Source organism: Chrysochloris asiatica, unplaced genomic scaffold (genome assembly GCF_000296735.1).
Source record: "Chrysochloris asiatica unplaced genomic scaffold, ChrAsi1.0 scaffold00260, whole genome shotgun sequence".
NCBI lineage: Eukaryota > Metazoa > Chordata > Mammalia > Afrosoricida > Chrysochloridae > Chrysochloris > Chrysochloris asiatica.
Genome location: NW_006408778.1, coordinates 2,063,859 through 2,070,705, shown reverse-complemented (window position 1 = coordinate 2,070,705; position 6,847 = coordinate 2,063,859). Strand labels below are relative to the sequence as shown.

Genomic DNA, 6,847 nt, shown 5'->3' with positions numbered 1-6,847 from the left:
ATTCATCAACTAAGAAGAGAAGGACTAAGAACTGGTGGCCAGGAGCAGACTTGCAGAATGTGCCCTTTGGAGATGTAAATTATTATATATGCCTGAGTGGTTTTTTTTTTGTTGTTGTTGTTTGTTTTTTTTGGTGTGTGTGTGTGTGTTTTAAAAAAGCTAAAGTGGATAGAGACAAATATTTTAACTGATGGTATATAGAGGGGATTATAATCGATGTAATGAAACTAGTTATATGAATTGTTGAATGTGAAACTGATGATGTGCCCTGTAAACTTTCACTCAATCCACAATAAAAAACTTAAAAAAAAAAAAGAATCATATATTTTGTTTCTTCTCAATGAAATGATTACATTACTTGCCCAGCAACAACAGTGATCCTCTTCCACCCTATGGCTTACCTTTTATATCTTATTTTTCACAAATGACCAAAGAAAAAATATTTGCTGCACACATTCAAAACAAAAAATGTATATTCAATTAAATGTTCAAAGGTCACATTTGGTAAAGCAGTCTCCTGACCACAGGAACATAGCCTTTCTCATTCCATGGACCTACGGTCTTCAGCTGCTTTACTTCTCCATGCCATCACCTCTGCAACCGTCTCTGCTGTCACTGCATTTCTGGATAAAATTTCACTCTCCACTCATGCTTTTTTTCTTCTTGATGGTCCTGGTATCCTGTGTTCCTGAAATGAAATATTAACTACTCACCCCTTTTAGTTGACATCTTCTGCAATTACAGTTGTGACAGTCACAATTAATCCTGCTAACAATTATTCACAATTGAATCATAAAATCCTATCATTATCATCTCCAATCCCTTTTCACCAGATCACTCTGGCACAGAGGAAAACTATTCAGTGAACATTTTACCTTACCTCCCTCAATCGGAAACTAAGAACCTTGGTGAAGCCTTTTAAGTCAGCTATTTTGTGCCTTTATGTTGTTGTTTTTTTGTTAGATGGCATGCAAATGGTACTGACTCCTAGCAACCCTATGTACAACAGAACGAAACACTGCCCTGTCTTGCACCATCCTCACAATCATTGTTACTCTTGAGCCCATTGCTGTTGCCACTGTGCCAAGACCTCATTAGGGTCTTCCTCTTTTTCTTCGATGTTTCACTTTACCAAATATGAAAACCTTCTCCAGGGACTGGTCCATCCTGGTAATATGCCCAAGGTATGAGAGATGAAATCTGGACATTTTGACTTCCAAAGAGCATTCTGGCTATATTTCTTTCAACACAAATCTGTTTTGCTCTTTAGGCAGTCCATGACACTTTTAATATTCTCTTTCTGACATCATTGTACAATCTATATGAAAATGCTCTGAAGTTTCCACCCTTATTGTTGAGATTCTTCTCAACCCTCTTGTAGATTTTCTAGTTAATGCTTGAAGATGTCTGATGATAATTCTTAAGATTTCTTCTTCATGTTGTTCAACATGAATCTTAAATCTTCTTCAGATTTTAAAATATTTTTTTCTGCTTGCTTTTCTATCTTAGTAATCTTGAGAGATTTGTCTTTCAGATCAATAGTTCTGCCTTTCATCTCTTCAATTCTGTTCTTTTACCCTCTCAGTGTGCTGTCCATTTCTGATATTCTATTATTATTTATTTGGACCTCTTTCTGTAGGTTTTGACTTGCTTCCAATGCTGTATCTATCTTATCTGATTGTTCCTGTAATGCTTTCCTGACTTCTTCCTTATTTTTCTCAACTCCATTGTGAAGTGTTTTGATACATTTTGTAATCATATTTCTGAATTCCTTCTCAGGCATTTTCAAGGCCTGCTTTCCTTCCCATATGAAGTGTAGGTCTAATTTCTCATCACTTGTCTCAGTGACTTTATCTTGTTTCTGGATATGGGTTAATATAATCATCTGCTTCTGTTTCTTGGGCAAGTTCAGTAGTTAGCTCTGGCCTTAATACTTAACTGAGTGTGTGTTTTGGTATTTTTTTATGCTTTCTGATTGTCTTCATGTAGATGTGATCAGGAGATGGGCTTTCCTTTTCATTCTTCTTATTACTCAACTCAGAGTAACTGTCACAGGTGTTGTCTGTCTCCCTGATGTATGGCAGTTGATATTGGTTCTTGCCTATATTGTGAGGGTTTATAGGTTGTGATGGTAGCTTGGCTACGTAACAGCAATTGCTGTCTCTTCTTGAGTAATATAGGGAGAGAAAGAGCACCCTTAAGGTAAAAAGGGGACTGAAAAACAAAACAGAAACAGGGGGAAAAATACAAACAGATTTATTACTGTATTCTATAATTGCATAAAAGAGAGAAGAGAAAAAAAAAAAATCTGTGGTCTAATATGAGTATGACTTTAATATCCTCTTTCAGCTTCTTGTCTTCAAGACCGTCTGAGAAATTTGAAGATGCCACTGTTGTTTGTTACAAAGTAACTCAGGATTTAATTTTTGGCCTGTTTTGTTTTTAGTATGTCTCTTCTGCTTCACAACCCCTATTCTGTCCTTTTTCCTAGTTTATTCCTTTATTCCCTGAATAAACGATTCAGGGCCCGCTGTGGCCATTTTGCGTTGCTGTTTAGTTTTAAGTGGAATCTGTCCCTTTAAATTTTAAGATCTGTGTGCAACTGTAGTAGAATTCTCCAGGGGCGGGGGTGGAGCTGTCCACTCAGGCAACCCCTCTAGTCACCAGAATGGAGGTGCACAGACAATGAACAGATAACAACAACAACAACAAAAGGAATTTCCACACCTTTATCCCTGAGGTTCCAGCAGGCATCAATCTGTCTTGGCTCTGATCCTTTCCCTGCTTGGTCTTGCCACTTGGTCTTACCCAAGATGATACCTCCTGGCCACTGAGCCTGGAGGGTTCTAAAGTACGAGATTTCTTGCTTCCACCACAAATTCCACTGGCTATAAGCCTTCAAACTTTTAAAATATTCTTATATATGTGGTTCAGTGTTTTGGAACTTTCCCCTAACCCTGCTTCATCAGGTATTCTGTGTTACTGATGATGAAGATCCTCACTGTGCCTCTAACTTATCCACCATCAAGCACCACCTCTGTCTTTTATATTTTATCTCTCATTTCTTTGTTAGAGTGTCCATGTAGTGCTTCTGCCTAGTCTGCCATATTTCTGGAAACTATTTTTTTAAATAGATAGGTAAGTTGGTTGGAACTGATAGTACAGCTCTCAGCTTTCAAATATAACTTCTAGCTCTATCACTACTTCTGCTTTTGCATAGCACTTCACCACCCATCCATTAGCATGATCTTGCTATCATGACTTGAAGCAATCAACAAGTTAATATTAGAAGAAACAAAACCAAAATATTCCTTAGAAGTGAAGGAGATAAGACTTTGGTTACCTTCTGTTGGACATGTATTTAGAAAAGAACAATCACTAGAAAAACATCATGTTTGGTAGAGTAGAGCATCATGGAAAACAACAAATACTATCAATGACATTGATTCATACAACAACCACAAATAATGGATTCAAACATATCAATAAAGTTAAGATGGTGCAGGATTTGGCAGTGTTTTATATAAAGTTGCAATGAGTCAGAACCAGCTAGAAAACAACCTATACTATCAACCCACTCAAATATAATTGCAAATTTATGCATGTAATCATAATAAGTTCTGCTACACATTTGATATTAGCTCTAAAAACTCAATCTTCACCTCACAATTTTGGCATTTTATGATTCTGAAAATCTAATTTAAAAGGAACATACCAATTAATGGTTGGTAGATCCTAGGTTAAAAACAACAACCAACGTCTTGGGTTAGGTTGTGGACAGGAGAGTGATCAATAAGTTCAGAAATTCCTTTTGAAGTGAGAATGCAATAGAATTAGATAATGTTGATGGTTGTGCAACATAGTGATTGTACTAAATGTCACTGAATTGTACATTTTGAAATGATCATGTTAAGTGAACTTCATCTTAATTTTAGCACAAAGCAACACACAACACATTCATGTGGTGTTGTAGGATAAGCACTGGACTGCTAACAGCAAGATTGGTGGTTGAAAACCACTAGCTTCTCCTCAGAAACCCTATACAGGGTTGCTTTGAGTCTCAACTGACTCAACAGTACTTATCAAGAAGAAGCAAGAAGAAGAACAACAACAATTATGTGTTGGAATTATAATGCATAGACTAATTGGATGAAATCCCAGATAGGAATTAGATTCTCTTTGTTATGTTAATGAGGTCATGTTTGTGTAGGGTGTGTATTAAATCTAATAACTCATGAGAAATTAAAAAAACAAAACAGATTAAACACAGCAAGTAAGCATAAATGGGCAAATATAGAGTTCATCTTGAGATTATCAAGGAATTTATGTACACTGGTATTTCAGAAACGAAACCAAGTATCTTCCCCCAGAGTCAACGGAAAAGGAAATTTTACCTAGTATCAGTTCCTTGACCCTGAAATTTTATTCTCTCATACTTTGAGAGGAAAAAAAGCCTATAACATCACCCATTTATGGTATTATATCACAACAATATTAAGAAACTAGACAATAAGTATGAAAAGTATGTTTTCTTAAACAAGGACACAAAAGCTTTCAAAGAATTTGAAACATTAAAAACAAAAAACAGAACAAAACACTTGGTTTTCCTCCATCATAATATGAATCTCTTTAAAACTCATCCTTTTTCTGTTAAAAAGGGATAGAGGCTATATCATACTCCACTGCTGGTTATAAGTAGACAGACCTTTTTTTGTATGATATTTTAGAACTTAAGAGAATATGGTACACTTCATACAACTATAAATAATATTTTTTTCTTAACCTGTTCTTGAGAAAAACACAGCAGAAATGTTCATCTTTGCTCAAGTCTGCACCTTCTGCTGGCTCTTTGCCCTGTGCTCTTTAATCTTGGGCATGCCCTGGTGTCCTGAGAACCTTCTGCAGCCTAGTCCTTCCTGCTTCTCTGCAGAGGTTTTGTGTGTAGACTCACAATGACTTCCTCTCACTGTGTTCTCTAGCACAGAAATACAAGGCTGTGTCTTCAGTTGATGCAGAACTCAGGTCCAGAGAGAACTGGTTCTTGGAGGTATCTGGGTTGATGACAAGACGAACTTGGAGAGATGATGCATATTCTCTGTACCACTTTTACCTGTAATAGGTTCTTCCCATCCACTCAAGGCTTCTCCCAGGTTGCTGCCTGATCCAATTCCAAGTAGCAGTGCTGCTAGAAACTGAGTCACCAGTTATGGAGCAGATGAGGGTGAGGGTCTGTGAAGGTTTCACCACCTGAGAGCCTGACTCTTGCAGCTGCACCTGGGACAGAATAGCTGGAGAAAAAAAGAAATAAGCACACTAAACTCCCCATTTGCCTGTGAATCCATTGTGACACACTGCATCTCCGAGACACTGACCAAATGGAAGACCCAGCATCAACAGAAAGATGGTGATGAAGGAGGCAGACATTTGTGGAGCAAGGTCACCCAACCTCATCAGATTCTGAGGCGCCCCAGTGGAGAGGGTGCATTTAAACAGAAAGCCACACCTGGCATTTGTGAGTGTCACTGACTGGCTTAAGGGGTGGGGACTATAAATAGCTTTAGACACCCAGGGCTTGCATCTTCACAAAGGTAGTTTTTTAGAGCTTGTTCAAGCACCAGGTTGTACCAAGGGGCATGGCAGAGGAGAGGAGAGGATACTCCCAGGCATGGGTTGAGTTTGAAACCTGCCTGGATTACACTGTTTGCAATCTTACACCAATCACTAATTTCCTCTCTCTATATATATATTGATCGAGTGGGTTACACTCATTCATTCATTCATTCTGAGCTCTGAGAAACATGGACATGCTAGGAGCTCTTCTGCATTATGTTCATACCAGTAAATAAAAATAACAACAAAGCCATTCCTAACCCTGTGGAAACTATGTTCAAAGGTAGTATGAATAAGCACACATACACACCTTTCCCCATAGTCCTAGACAGAATGACAATATTGGGAGCAGAAAGGATGGGATTAGAATTGTCATGTTAGAAAAAATACATAACAAAAGGAAATAGTCAACAGAATGTGCGATCTTCATGATTGTTCTTATACTGCAGTCAAATTTGGCCGTTTTATATTATTGTTAAGTGCCATCAAGCTGAATCAGACTTATAGCAACTCTGTATAGAGTTTCAGAGGAGCTACCTCTGAACTACTGACCCTGCAGTTCAAACTGACCTCGTAGTCCAGTGATTATCCTAGAGTCCCAAACTCCTCTTTAGGATAGTTTAATTTTCAAACACCTAAAAAGTAAATCTTTCCATAAACAGTAAGCCTGAGGCCACAATCAATGTCTTCGTGGAATTTTTCCCCCTTTATATGTAGAATTAATGGTTTTGGATGCTAGCAGTGACTGACAGACACAACATATTTCTGATTTCTTCTTTGTTTCCCCCTTATTTTTCTTAGCTATCAGGAAGTTTATTTTATGCTTGTATTATTCATTTCCCAATGCCACTTTTCCATGGCCCCAGTCATTTTCCTCAGTAGTTTTCCTCCTATTACCACAATGGTGCTATGTAAATAGTTTCAGAAGGGTTTTCCTTCTTCAGGCTTTTTCTTTCATTGGCTTGTCCACATGCCCTCATGCCCCATGGTTGTTGTAATTAAGTGCCATTGAGTCACATCTGACTCAAAGTGACCCTGTATATGTTTTCTATGAGCATCTGATGAGTTTGAGCCACTGATCTTTCAGTTAATAGTGCTTATCCTATAGTACTTATCTATACTAGGACCCCATGCAGTCTGCATGAATTTGCTGCCAAATAAACTCACACTCTATTCCTCATTTTTCTAATGGGGTTGTCAACCTCTAGTATGCAAAGAAACTGGTAACATGAAGAAA

At 37.8% G+C, this 6,847-nt stretch overlaps 1 pseudogene; it reads right to left on the bottom strand.

The window, feature by feature from the left end:
• Window positions 1-1,981: 1,981 nt before the first annotated feature.
• On the bottom strand, window positions 1,982-5,424 carry LOC102836279 (annotated as a pseudogene).
• Between the last annotated feature and the right edge of the window lie 1,423 nt (window positions 5,425-6,847).